We start from the raw sequence: 13714 nt of genomic DNA on the forward strand, positions 1-13714 counted from the left end.
ACCTCTTACGGTAACTTTTTAAATAATTCTATGCAAAAAAGGCACGAATAAGGACAGTTTTATATGTAGAAGTTGTTTAGAAAAAGTTGCATACGTGTATGTAATGTGTATACTCGTACAATACAAAAACTAACGATATATTTTTTTGTTATAGGAATCGTATTTTTTATTATGGTTGCAGTATAATACATTTTTATTAGAATTACAGTAATTTGATACATACAATTTCTAACACAAAGCAGACTTTATTATGATTAAGTCTAGATTTACTTGCGTGCAGATACTTTATTCGTGTATTTCTACATACCGCTGTACATTTCTACTTAACTGGCTGCTTTAATTTTAAAATGTTGAAAAAAGGCATTTTAAATAATTATAAAACCAAACTATTGTTGTAGTACATACATAGGTTTTAAAAAATAACAATGTTATCTCTAATCGACAATGTGAAACGGGAACGTTTTGCCTTAACACTTATTTCAGTAATCTACGATAGTAAACACAAACGTTCCATGAGCACTTTTGTACCTAGTATGCCTAAGTAGTTTTTACCTAAGGGTGTTTGGTCACTAAGTTTTATATTACATAAAAACTACATAATTATTCTGCTCTTCGAATATAACTCTTTAGTACGAGTTTTAGCTTGTTCTGAGACGGGTTCGAAAGGTTCAGTGTAGTAGAAATGGCCAAACGTGCAGTAGTTAGCGAGCGATGCAGTTCTGGGGGCGAGGGTGGAGCGTCTGACCTCGAATTACGACACTGACTCGGGCGTGGCGTTCAGTATCAAATATTTACTATAGAAAAACAAGAGAAAGTCGCTCTGGTCTTGGTCTTGGTTGTTTTGATTCGGACTGGATTATTCTCGTCAGCGTCTTCAGTTTCAGATTGCTAATACGAGGGGGTTAGTTTAAACGATTATATATGTTAATAATTATGGCTTTATTCAATACATAAATCATATTTTACTTAAATTCAGTCCTCTGATTGATAGTTCGCTAACGCTCAGCCAAAAAGGGTTTCGTCAAACCTGTCTGCATGAAGCTCTTGTCAAACACTTACAACCACAGTGTTCTGGTATAGTAATATACAGTGTCAATAGTGTCTGTGAAATATTATGGTTCTGTCATATCTTTTGGCAGTAGTGGTGTAGCCTACATGACAAACCCAGTTCAATAACGTTCCACTACAGTGGCGCAACCAGAAATCCTCTTTGGGGGGGGGGGGTATCAAAATCAACGTGCAGTCAGTTGTATAGAAACACCCCCAAGTGGGCAAGAGGGCCCGGGGGTAAAATTTTTGAAATAATGAAATATTATTTGAAAAATTATTATAATACATTTAAAAAATTATCTTACAATTATTGTTTTATAGTACTTTAGTACTACACTGTAAATAAAAGACCAAGTGGTGCAAAGTAGAGGATCAGCGTGTAGGATATAAAGGAGGATATATAAATTTATGTTTATTTAACTGAAACAAAATTTAATCATATAATTTACAAAATAGTTAAGTTTAAATTACTCTCTTAAATCTACTCTAGGATAACAAAGTAGGTATAGATATCCGAATTTGGAAGTTGACCACAAACTAAGTAATAGAGCCACAATAACAGGAGTAATATGTAAATTTAGCTTGTTTATTTCTGCCTTTCTACATATAAAACTATTTCTAACAATAACTTCCATTGTTTATACCGACAACAATGAGACAAATACCAGTGGTGGCGGTGTAGGGTGCCATTCAACCAAACTGCAAATTTGAAAATTCATAACTCGGAAATTTGTGATTTGACAAGACCAAATTTATATACTAGATCAAAGCATATTTTAATTGATTATATAGATTTAGAATTTGTTATATAAAATGCTACCAACCTACACTAAATACTAATATACTAATCTGTATGGAAATAAAGTTATTATTAAATTACAATCTTAACTTTTATTCTCACAAAATTCGGCACTGGTCACATCATGAAGCTTTTAGTCATTATGTCGAGCGTGTCATTTTTTAAATCACTATTAAAAATGTTAAACTATTAATTCAGATTAAATTGAGTAGGTTTTGTTAATTTGCTGTAACCGGCAACCGCTCATTTTAACGCGCAAATCGTCGGACTGCCCAGGGCGGCGTTGCCTCGTGGTGACAACGAATGACAACAAACTCTCACAGAGCTGCTCAGAGCTTAGCAACATACTCAATAATGTGACAATTGATCAGTCAGGACTACTAAAAAAGATACTTGTACCGGGTACTCGTCTGTCCTGAAACTACAAGTGACCGCAACCCGACAATACCCGGTACAGGTTACTTTTACACGTTAAACCATAAGTAAAAATTAATTTACTTATACCTTCTAAATAATTATATCGGAAATAATTTATAATTAATAATATTATGATATGAATTTAATTTCTTTTATGCATATAGGCTACATCTAAGAAAGTATGGACTTTAAGAATTGCTGTACTGCTTAATTAATTTGAGACATGCAAAATTATTATCTTTTTTATTTATTACAATACGATATGTTCATAAAAAAATTAAAATATTATAAGAGAAAATGTTTTTAATTCTTTATGCAATAAATAGTAACAATAAAATGTATACAATTGTATATTTGTTGTCAAATGATTTTGCCTTTAACTCGTAAATCACTCCTGAATATTAGTAGCTATCATATAAATTTAATCCACTCTAACTTAGCTAAACGTATGTTATTTTACAAACGCTCGAGACGATATAGTGGATATGTTCCTGATGTATGCCCCCCTCCAGCATGCGACGCCCACATAGGTACGCCCCTGGAACAAGGTCATTGGTTGCTACACCGTGTACTAGGTGACCACAATCTGGCATTAATCCCTCATGATGAATGGAATAATCAACAATTTACGAGTGTGCAGGAAGTTAGGTCATCCCAAAGTTTCTCATGTAGTGGTCTACTAGTATATATGGAGTGATATCATCACAGGATAGCCTCAAAATCCCTTACAGCAGGGATTTATACCCTACATTATTTGAAAACAACACTATAATAATAGAAGACACAGGTGTCTATTTAAGTACAATATAGCCTTGTACATCACACTCATAGTAAATGTGTAGTTTTTTCCATTAAACGCTTACATTTTTAATTGATGTAGGTGTCGGTGATATTCGTAGATGACATTAATTTTGATGGATTGATGTCGTGAGCGAATATTGGACAATAGACAAAAGGTTAAGTATTTGCCCCAAAAATGTAAAATACGTGTAAGATACCAAGTAAGTATGAAAGGGTGTGACAACTTTGTTCCAAGAAAATTAACATGTTAGTGATAAAAAAGGAAACATACCACAGGGTACATTTATTGCTTTCAATTTGCCCTTCCTGGTTTCAGTATACCTTTAAATCCTATTAAAATGTTATATATTAACCAATTATTCCTTCACCTTCGTCCTTGTATTTATGATTATTGATATTCAAAGTAAATATGTATTATGGTATAAAATCGATGCTGATTAAGAATTTATAGATTTTGAATTTAACCAATTTTAATTAATACTTCAACTACATTGTATTTGACAAAAGTGAAAGATTTCATGAATAAGAAAATAGGAGTATTTATTTAATTTTTGCGGTCGCCATTTTTATATATGTAACTGCTCAACGTAAGCGTAATAGGTTGCGAATGTTCAGTTTAACTTCAGTTCATCATCCTCTTAGTGCAGCGTCTGGTATCTGGCTGGGGTCATGTCCGTACCCCAGATATGATAGCTTCGACATCAGAGACACCTAAACTACAAGATTTTAGTGTAACCTATGTGAAGAGGTAGTCAGTCTATTGTTATTGTTTCATGTTATGCACTACAATTAAGTGCACTGCGATGTTTGATAACAATATTACCTTTTATTTAACATATAACTTTACTAAAGCTATTAGCGATTTTAATTGCAAATTTCAACGTTCAATGTCGGCTGTTCGACGGACAAGTTAGTTGTAAAGAAACAAGCTTTGAAAAAACATCAAACAGTAAATTTAACCAACTTATTAACATAAGAAATATATAATGTTAGTCCATACCAAAAACAGCTATATAGATCATATTAACAAAAAGCGATTGGATTTACTAAATAACCTAAATAGTCTTTCCTCTTAAAAACAAAACTTAATGTTGTCATCAAACCTCAAAAATTAGGTCTTGTAACTTTTAATATTAATATTAAAATAACAGTTCAGTAAAAATCGTATTATTGGGTGTTAATTTGAATATAGTTTTGAACACTAGTTCCAAAACATAGTGGGGGTGTACATTTACAAAAAGTGTAATTTTATACTGTGTCAATTCGACACGAAGACATAGATACAACGTACCGTTGTTCTACTTCTCATTTCAAGAGCCTATCTCCTGGGACAAGCTTTTAACTTTAAAATATATATGAGTTCCCGCCTTGTGATTCTTTTATTTCCTCTGAGAAACTCTAATCTTCCTTTTCTCCTTTTATTCGAATTATTTCTTTGGTCGAAAGTAAAATCCCGAAGCGGCTAGATACAACATTGTTCAGTGCGCTAAGACCTGTTTCCGCCTCTATAAACAGCTGATTAGGGCTGCCAAATAAACTAAACCGATAATATGCAGAAAGCTACTTACAGTGTTGTTCTGTTAAACACTAATTTTAAGAAAAGTTTGTTCATCATCAGCTTACTTTGTTTATACGCGGTATGCAATGGAATGATGTCCTTAAATAACTTAACGTTTGTATTTAGTCACGTGACGTAATTTGTTACCAACGTCTAGAAGAACCTCTAATTCAAATAATTCATATGTGTGTACTTAACATTAGAAATTAATGAAGTTATTCAAGAGTATTAACACATAACCCGGTTCTGATATAGATAAATAAAGACCGAATGACATCTTTATGACATACTGTGTTTATAAAAAATAGGCCTAACAATTTATGATGATTTTATTTTAAAGTTCAATTTAAGTTTCAACTTAAATTCCATTACATACAAATACAATCTGTCATATATTTTAATAATAATAATACTCTTTATTGCATTAACAATAGTTACAATTGCATTGCATGCGTCATAAACGTTGAAACTTAAATTGATCTTTAAAATAAAATCATCATAAATTGTTAGGCCTATTTTTTATAAACACAGTATGTCATAAAGATGTCATTCGGTCTTTATTTATCTATATCAGAACCGGGTTATGTGTTAATACTCTTGAATAACTGCATTAATTTCTAATGTTTTCATCCCAGCGGCCCATTATGAACTCATCAACAGAGTAAAATGCCTTTGACACCAGGAAGTGTTTTAGTCGAGCTTTAAATTGATTGGGATCGTTTAAATTTTTAATACCCTCAGGGAGCCTGTTGATTAGCCTGACACCAACTTGGGACGGTAAGCGTCCATAAGCCGTCGTTCTGTGCTGATCGAGCCGGAAGTTGCCCCTGCCTCTAGTCCCGTACTGGTGGACATCCCTGCCCCGTTCCAACTCACATTTGAGTCGACAGTACAGGATAACCTCTAAAATAAAGAGACAGGGTAAAGTCAGTAATCCAAGGCTCCTGAGGGCGTCTTTGCACGACTCTCTGGGGTTCAACTTTAACAAATTTCTAACGGCTTTCTTTTGTGATCTAAAAACTCTTTGAAACATGTTTTTGGAACAACTGCCCCACAATATCAAGCCGTAAGACATATATGGATGTATAAGACCAAAGTAGGCCAGTTTTAAAACACCCAAAGAACAAAAGTTTGCAAGGTTGTGCAGGACATAAATGCCCGAGGCAACCTTAGAGCAAACGCCCTCAACGTGGGTGTTCCATGTCAGCCCTCGGTCAAGGTACATTCCAAGGAACTTGGTGGATTCAGCTTCATCCAGAAGAACGTCGTCCACCATAACCGCGGGCCGGTGCTCTTGGTCGTCATGCTGCCGAAGACAGAAGAAGTTCATGACGATAATAAAATACTGTTCGGAGGAAAGCGACTGTTGAAGCAAACCAGTTATAAGAGTTTCTATCGAAAGATTCGTGGTGCACAACTTACCCCTAAAACTATTTGGAATTTAGTTTTGTCAAGGATGCGGTTTGGATTAAGAATTTACATTTTTTAGTTAAGACATTTCGACATTATTGTCTGTTGAGACTTTCACAAGAACTGGGAGGCTTGGGTTTTCTGAAGATCTGAACTGCAGAGTTCGATAACATGTGGTGTATTACTGTATAACAGTATCGATAAATTATAATTATATTATTAATCGCAAAATTAGTTTCAAAGTATCTTCAAAGCAACAAAGTGCATTTGGAAACGTATTAATGTTCTAAATACCGTGTTAACTAAATATCTCGCGAATTTGAAAATTTAAACATGATCGGAGAATGCAAGGGAATTTCAACTTTAATGAATGCTGCACTTGCAACTGTACAAGGTTAGATTAGGTTACGTGGCGGCTGTATTAGAGTAAAGTGTGAGTGGGGAGGGGAAGGTTGCCAGGTGACCGATTTACATCAGCTGATCGAGGCGCTGGAGGGAGGCGGGAACTTTCTCCCTTTCCCTCTCACCTTCCAGAATGCCAACCTACGCAATCTGAAACTGGATCAGACTACTGTACTTTCTCATACGTGGCTAGGCATATAATGGTTTCTTTATACATTGTTGTGTAGAGTGTTCTGGCAAGTCAGAGCTGTTCGACGTTTTCCCAAAAAACCTTAAACAAATTATGAAACTCTTTCATATAATTCTGTTGAATCTTGACAAACGTTAAACTGGAACTCCCAGAAAAAGTATACCTTGCCTACCTTTTAAATACTTTTAGCATAAGCATTTTGTCTGTATATTCCTTAAGAGAAAGTACAGAACAAATATTGTTATCCACGCTACAAAGTAATAAGTACCAAACTCGGTATGAAATATGTAACAATTTACATGGACCGATTTTAAATATTCTTATATTATATTCTAATTTATTATTGTATAATATTCTATCTTAAATTGTAATTGTTTTCAATATAATTATCATTGGCTATTTCACAGTTTCTGTGTAAATCTAAATGTTGTTTTCCTACTTTAGCTTGTGATAGATATTCTTTTTTGGAAAGGGAATAATACAGGAGTGTGTGTCCACTAAAAATCGCCATATTCCGTCATATCCATCCAGCAGAATTAAAGTGAAGTCGTCCCATTAAAATTTAATTTTCTAATTATTATAGAAATTAATGTGTTATTGCGTGGTTCATGATTATTAAGTAGATTCTGATTAAATACATTGCCAGAATCATTTTAGAACTTTAGACTGTTGATGTGTTGTATTGCATTTTTCATTAACCACTACATTTATTTTCAAGCAGGACAAACATTGAAATAGGTATTGTGTGGCCTCGTTTTTCCGCAAGACGTTTTAAATGTTTCCTATCCAGAGATTCATGATAACTGGTTGGTGGAAACATAGCTTATTTAAAAATAACAAGTTTTTATCATTTCCAATACTGCATTAATTTTGAGTTCTGAGCGGTACGTACTTCGTTGGTATTTTTCTTTCATTGATCCCAACTGGTACCATATATTTACTCTTACAAATTACATTAACCGTTTTCTCCTTCTCATTCTAAAAGTGCTTATTTTCATTTTACGAAAATATGGTTTATGAAACAAAATTTCATACTCAATTTATTATGAAAGAAACAAATGACAATATTTATGACTAAGTAATAAGTAGTATATTGATTGACTTACAATAGTTGCGCAACGTTGCATTTACACACAAGATTGTTTCATACAGTCTACTTTATTCAAGATTCCGGAGTTCCCATGAAAACCATAAACTCCGAGTGTTTCGCGAGGTAGTAGTGTACTGGAAATAGCAACAACAATAGTTTTAACTTACAAATGGTGCCAGTGACGAAACCAACCCATGTAGTGTATTCTGGATACTACAAACCTCGCTATAAAGTAAATTTAACTACAAAATATTAAACGCGGTCTATACATTTGTTTCCTTTGACATTGTGGAACGGCATTTTTGCAGTGCCTGAAAGATAAAACAGAGGGGCCGAGCACTATCATGGGTAAAGCGTCATGATATCAATTCACTACGTAAAATACAAGCGAGCTCTTCAACAGTACTAGGGGAATCACAGAGTAATGCACTAGATACATAATCAAAATTTTTGAGGGCTGAGAAAATCATCGAGGTGACAACGAGTTTATATCGCAACAGTATATAAAAATTAATATAATTTCTAGACCGAACAAAATAAATGAGATAGTATAGTGAACAAAGATCGGATAATTGTATCAGGTTTACATATATGCATACTTTCCAAGAACGAAAATAAAGGATGCAAACTAGGACAGCAAGCCGGGTGGCTTCTAACTTCCAAAGTCTATTTACTCTAAAGTGGATCAGGAGATGGAAGAATCTTTCAACGACGATCACTTATATCTAGTGTGCTTGGAATGCCAATGAAAATATATGCCCGTTACGTCCCCGTCATTTAGCAGGAAATTGCTTACGAAGGCGCGGGTAAAAGCAAACAGTTATTATTTAACCATTAACATAATGAAATCGAAATATATGTTGTGAGCGCTTGGTTATAATTCAAGGAGTACACATAGCACTGATATTGAAAAAATTAAAATCTTCTATGCGTAGTTGCAGCTAAATATAACCGGCGACGAACATAACCTAAATCGCGATTGGAGTTCAGCCATGTGGGATAAAAATGAATTTGTAGAAAGGGAAAAATGAAGGAAGTTAAAATATTCCAATATTAAGATCTGGCTACTTCCAGTTACATTTCTCCAATTATAAGCACAATGCCCTTCTATTACGTTAGTAAGTGCCGAAAAACATGTTCAATTTTACCATTTCAAAAAGTGAGCGGTACTTAAACGTCAAAAGCGTTAAGGAATCTATAGACAGCCGTAGCATATAGATAACGATATGACGCTAATAGATTATATTCTAATACCGGAACCTAAAAAGAGTTATACAATTATATAAATAGTCCAACGAACCTTTTCAATAAGTACTTTTCATAAACCATTGAAACAATTTAAATAGGACTAGTGCCAAGTTTTCTTCCCTTTTGATAAGAAGCACTTTTCTTGATAAAACTCCCTTTCACTGACGAGTTTGATCATCTCATCTTACTGCTAGTCGTAAAACAGACAAACTATATCCTTCGTGATCTACGGACAAGGCTGCAGTCTCTCTGCACATGGTAAACTGACAACTGTAGTCACTGGTTTGAATAATTTGCTTTTAAATAAAAATGTTTAAATACTTCCAAAAGTATTTAACCATTAACTTCTAAAGTTCTACATTATTCACTCGTGTATTAGTGGTACTCTAACAGAAAACTATATTAGTATGAAGAAGTTTAAAAATCCATGTCAATATATATGTTTTAATACATATCCGTGAAGGTAAATTTACCGTTGTGTAAACGCCAAATTGTGGGGACGTTATTAGGACTGGAGTTATTGATCTTTAAGAATGTATTTAATGCATATAATATTGAGTTCCCGTGAGTATATGCTACAGGTATACCCATTTTATAGGAATGAAAGCCTGAGACTGTTCTGCGAAAATTTTTAAATGTTGATCTGGGTACCATCTAATTCTCTGGAAGAAATTGAATATACAGCAATTGACTTTGGCTAGTCAGATTCGTTCGAATGATATGTAGTGGAAGTTCCGCTACGAACGTCAAAACCATCCCAACGAGTATTAACTAATAATGTATTAACTATTACTTATAGTAATATTGTTACTATTAGTAGCTATTAGTCTTAGTAATTCATATAAATTATTTATAAAGGAATTAGAGCTATAATAAATATAATCTTTATAACCAACAACAATGTAGAGTAGAGAAAGTGTAGCTGGAGAGCGTTGAACACACCGCCAGGGCCTCTACTACTGCGACAGCGAAGGCCTCTGGAAAGCGGCCAATCTGGGGCGGTGGGCGGGTCTCGCCGAAAACTAGTCCTTCCAAATCACCGGATCCAAATGTCAAAGCCAATCCTAAACTGGGATTCAATAAAGTTTGGAATTTTACAGCTCTGCAGCCATGTCTCTTCGTCAGTACCAGGGAAGATGATGATTTAGTATTTTGGAAATAATTAACCAGTCGCATGGAATGTATGGGCATCTTTTGACGGAGGAGAGTGCGGGGGCCGTTTTCCTATATTTAAATCAACCACTTTGATAATTTTTATTAAAATTTACATTATTTTAATTATTAAACCGTTAATAATACTCGCTTACAGTCTACTTTTATGTGCTGGAGGTTATTATTCCATGTTTTTAGAGGGGTTTGCATTTAGTCTATTGAAATCTACTGTTTCCTAAAAATTGCATACATTTATCTACAGTAGGGTGTAGTAAAAATAATCTCATTAAAAGTATGTTTCTTTCTTTCGTAAGCTAATTATATACGTAATTATTTATATAAAGTAAATTCCAAATTAAAGATATAAACAGAATTTTAAAACCGTATATTGAGTTGAGTTATTTTTCATTTTCTTATAAATATACACATTTTTGTGCAAGTAGGGCACAAATTATTTTGTACGATGCTAGGCATCAATACATTCGTGTGTGTGTGTGTGTGTGTGTGTGTGTGTGTGTGTGTGTGTGTGTGTGTGTGTGTGTGTGTGTGTGTGTGTGTGTGTGTGTGTGTGTGTGTGTGTGTGTGTGTTAGCTCACTTTCCGGTACAAAAGAAAATCAATGTTAAATCTCTGTCCAAACGTAAAAAACGTGAAATAAACGCAAATTTATGTGTAAATACTAGTTTCCTGGAAACACTATTATTATTATATCTGGAGATGGACAGCAAACATCTCTGTTTATCATACCTTTGAAGTAAAATCTTGGAAAAGAACCTTATAAATATGTATAAAATCATTTCTCTTAGTTATATCTTATCAGCTTATAACAAATAGGTAGCTAGCTAATTATTTTTTGTGTTTTTTTACATTAATATTGTGTTCTTACGTAAGTACATTTGAAATGTTGTATTTACAACTGCTATTATGAAATCTTTTAAATATGGCTTCTCTATTTAATATTAAGACCTGTCTTTATAAGAAACATGTTCGTACATAATCGAAACTCTGACATTTTAAATGTTATGAACAATTATATCTTACGCAAATGTCTATGTTATACAGAAGACAGGCTTAACTAGATAATATAGGGGTTTTGCCAAAATATTTCGTTTATTCTTATGTTACACACAATCTCAGTTTATTATTAGGGAGGCCTATAAGACACACTGTACAGTCCCAGGAGCGTACAAGTAATGCCCTTATGTCTTTTCGATTCCCAAGTACTCACTACAAACGTTTAATAACGTGCCAACTCTTTATCTGTGCATTCATCTTACGTCAATATTGACTCAGTTCATGATTAGGTTGTAAACAGAACAACTTCCTCGTGTAAAATATCAGGTCACACATGTGTAGTGAGTGCTTATTTGTTGTTAAGTAAACTTGTGCATTTATTTAGTTTGTGAGTTTTAGTTCTCTCCAGATTGCTGTTGAGATCCTAAGTAAATTCGTGGAGAATAAGGAAAGAGTATCAAGACTACGGGACCTACAAAGGATTGGTTTGGTAATTAATCTACAGTTTAATAATAATTACGTATACAGTATAGGCAAAGAATTCTGAAATTATAGCCCCTATTTTACAATCAATGTCACAAAAATACACTCTCACCCAAACGCATGTTATGATTAGTGTGTAGTCCGTGTCGAATCAGTTAACGTACCGTAGTGCAATAATTACCGACAAGATTGTAACAACGAAGGCGTATCCACACACGCGCTCAGTGAAAGGTTTTAATTTCCTCATTCTTCAGCATTTGTTGCCTACAACACATAAAGCAGCCATGGTGGGAAGGGTTTCCTCTTACGTGCAGCATCTGCAATCTGGTGCTGGTACAGACTTGACCCTGAAATCTGGAGTCATGTTCGTCTGAAGAGGTCCAAAAATAGTCGGCGATGAAGATCCAAGAAGTTCAAAACGAACTCCCCCCCCGCATCGCTTCGACTTTTTATAAAACTTAATTTTCTAATCTGAATTTGTGTATTACTGTGTGCTCTACAGTGGTTCCATAAGAGGTTAAAATAAGAATTATTGTTATTATTAACTTATTCTGTGCTTTTCAAGACCAAATGTAAACTAATTAAAAAATAGTGGTTAAATTAATTACACATGTGTTCTGCTAGTCGGCGCGAAAACGAATCTCACAGTAGTTTACTGAACAATATTTAGCAGATAGAGTATAGATCTCTAAACATCCCTTCAAGTGCTGCAGAGTGAGTACGACGATCCCTTGTCAACCCCTCGTTAAAAGAAACCCAAGAGTCGGACAGTGGGTCCCAGGTCGGGACCGTGGACAGGCCCCGACAGTTTTACGACGTGGACCTACAGTCCGTTTACCGATCCCAAAGCACGGTGGAGCAACCGTGTCTTCCACACATAAAGCAGCTGTGGTGGGAAGGGCTGATTCGATGCGAATGTTCCCACCATAACTACGTTATGAATTTTCTCAATGTTAATAAACTGCATTAAATTGTGGTTAAGATATATTTATCAACTAATACACTTTAATAGTACTTTAAAATAAGTAAGAAAATTACTCAATGATGAAGCAATAACATTAATAAGATTACAAAACTAAAATTCAATAATTAAGTAACTATTTATTAAACAAATAACATTAACAATATATAAATAACAACAAATTGAGATATAAAACTAATTTGTAAGCCCAAGATAAACATAATTGAGAAAAAAATAATACTAATAACATTAAAGGCCAAACCATGCTCAAAAACAATTTTACTAACTGTAAAGAACGCTTCATTGCTGCTCCATAACCAGCTACTGTAATAAGGTTCTTTTTGAAAATTAAATAAAGAGATTTATGAACTAATGGCTTGAATTGATTGAATACTACTAAAACTATTCATGATTTTAGTTAGATCGCTAAATTCAATAAATAAGATAATTTCGATTCCTGGTGTTAAAGTTATGAATATTGATCGGAAGTTTAATTTATCTGTATATTTCAGAATGTGCACATGACATTAACTACAAATTGATTACAGTAAGCACCGTACTGTTTGAACTATAAATGGGAATGTGGCATACAATGGTCTAATTGGTTTCATTTTGAAACAATTCTTACAGCTCTCTTTAGACAATTACAATTTCTTTTAACTTTATATCATCCCATAATATTAGATCATATCTTTGGACTATACAACGGAAACGTAAACAATTAATACATATATTTTTGAACACAATACATGAGACATCTCAATCTTGAAATCTTGAATAATATATTAGCATATATTCCAAGACAATACATGATCGATAGGAACAAGTCTTTATTTAAACTGTATATTTTGAGTTTCGCGAATGACTTAATACAAATTTTGAGTTACGCTCTAGTACACCCTCCACTTAGTCCTCTGATTTCGAAACTATACAGAGCTCATTTTGAGCTTATTCGTAGCCGGCCATTTTTAGACCTCTTCAGATGAACATGACTCCAGATTCCTGGAGTTAAATCTGTGAAAGCGTCAGATTTCAGACGCTGCGCTAAGAGGAAGGTGTAGCGGAGCTAAAATGAACATTAACATTCAGAAAATTGTTAAGCAAGTGATTAGTGATTGTTAAATAAAAACGTTTTTGTCT

The 13714-nt window shown here is 33.9% G+C and overlaps 1 protein-coding gene across 2 annotated transcripts in view; it reads left to right on the forward strand.

Moving 5' to 3' along the window:
- The window catches only part of LOC124354509 (class A basic helix-loop-helix protein 15-like), a 39533-nt gene that overhangs the window by 15851 nt on the left and 9968 nt on the right, over positions 1–13714 (forward strand). Inside the window, exon 1 of one of the 2 annotated variants that reach the window (XM_046805023.1) lies at positions 11044–11620. The exons of the other annotated variant lie outside the window; for it this stretch is intronic. The gene's annotated coding sequence lies outside the window, so the exon portion shown is untranslated. Of the gene's footprint in view, positions 1–11043; positions 11621–13714 lie in introns of those variants that run through there. 2 annotated transcript variants of the gene reach the window in all.

The sequence above is a fragment of the Homalodisca vitripennis genome, chromosome 2, assembly GCF_021130785.1.
Source record: "Homalodisca vitripennis isolate AUS2020 chromosome 2, UT_GWSS_2.1, whole genome shotgun sequence".
NCBI lineage: Eukaryota > Metazoa > Arthropoda > Insecta > Hemiptera > Cicadellidae > Homalodisca > Homalodisca vitripennis.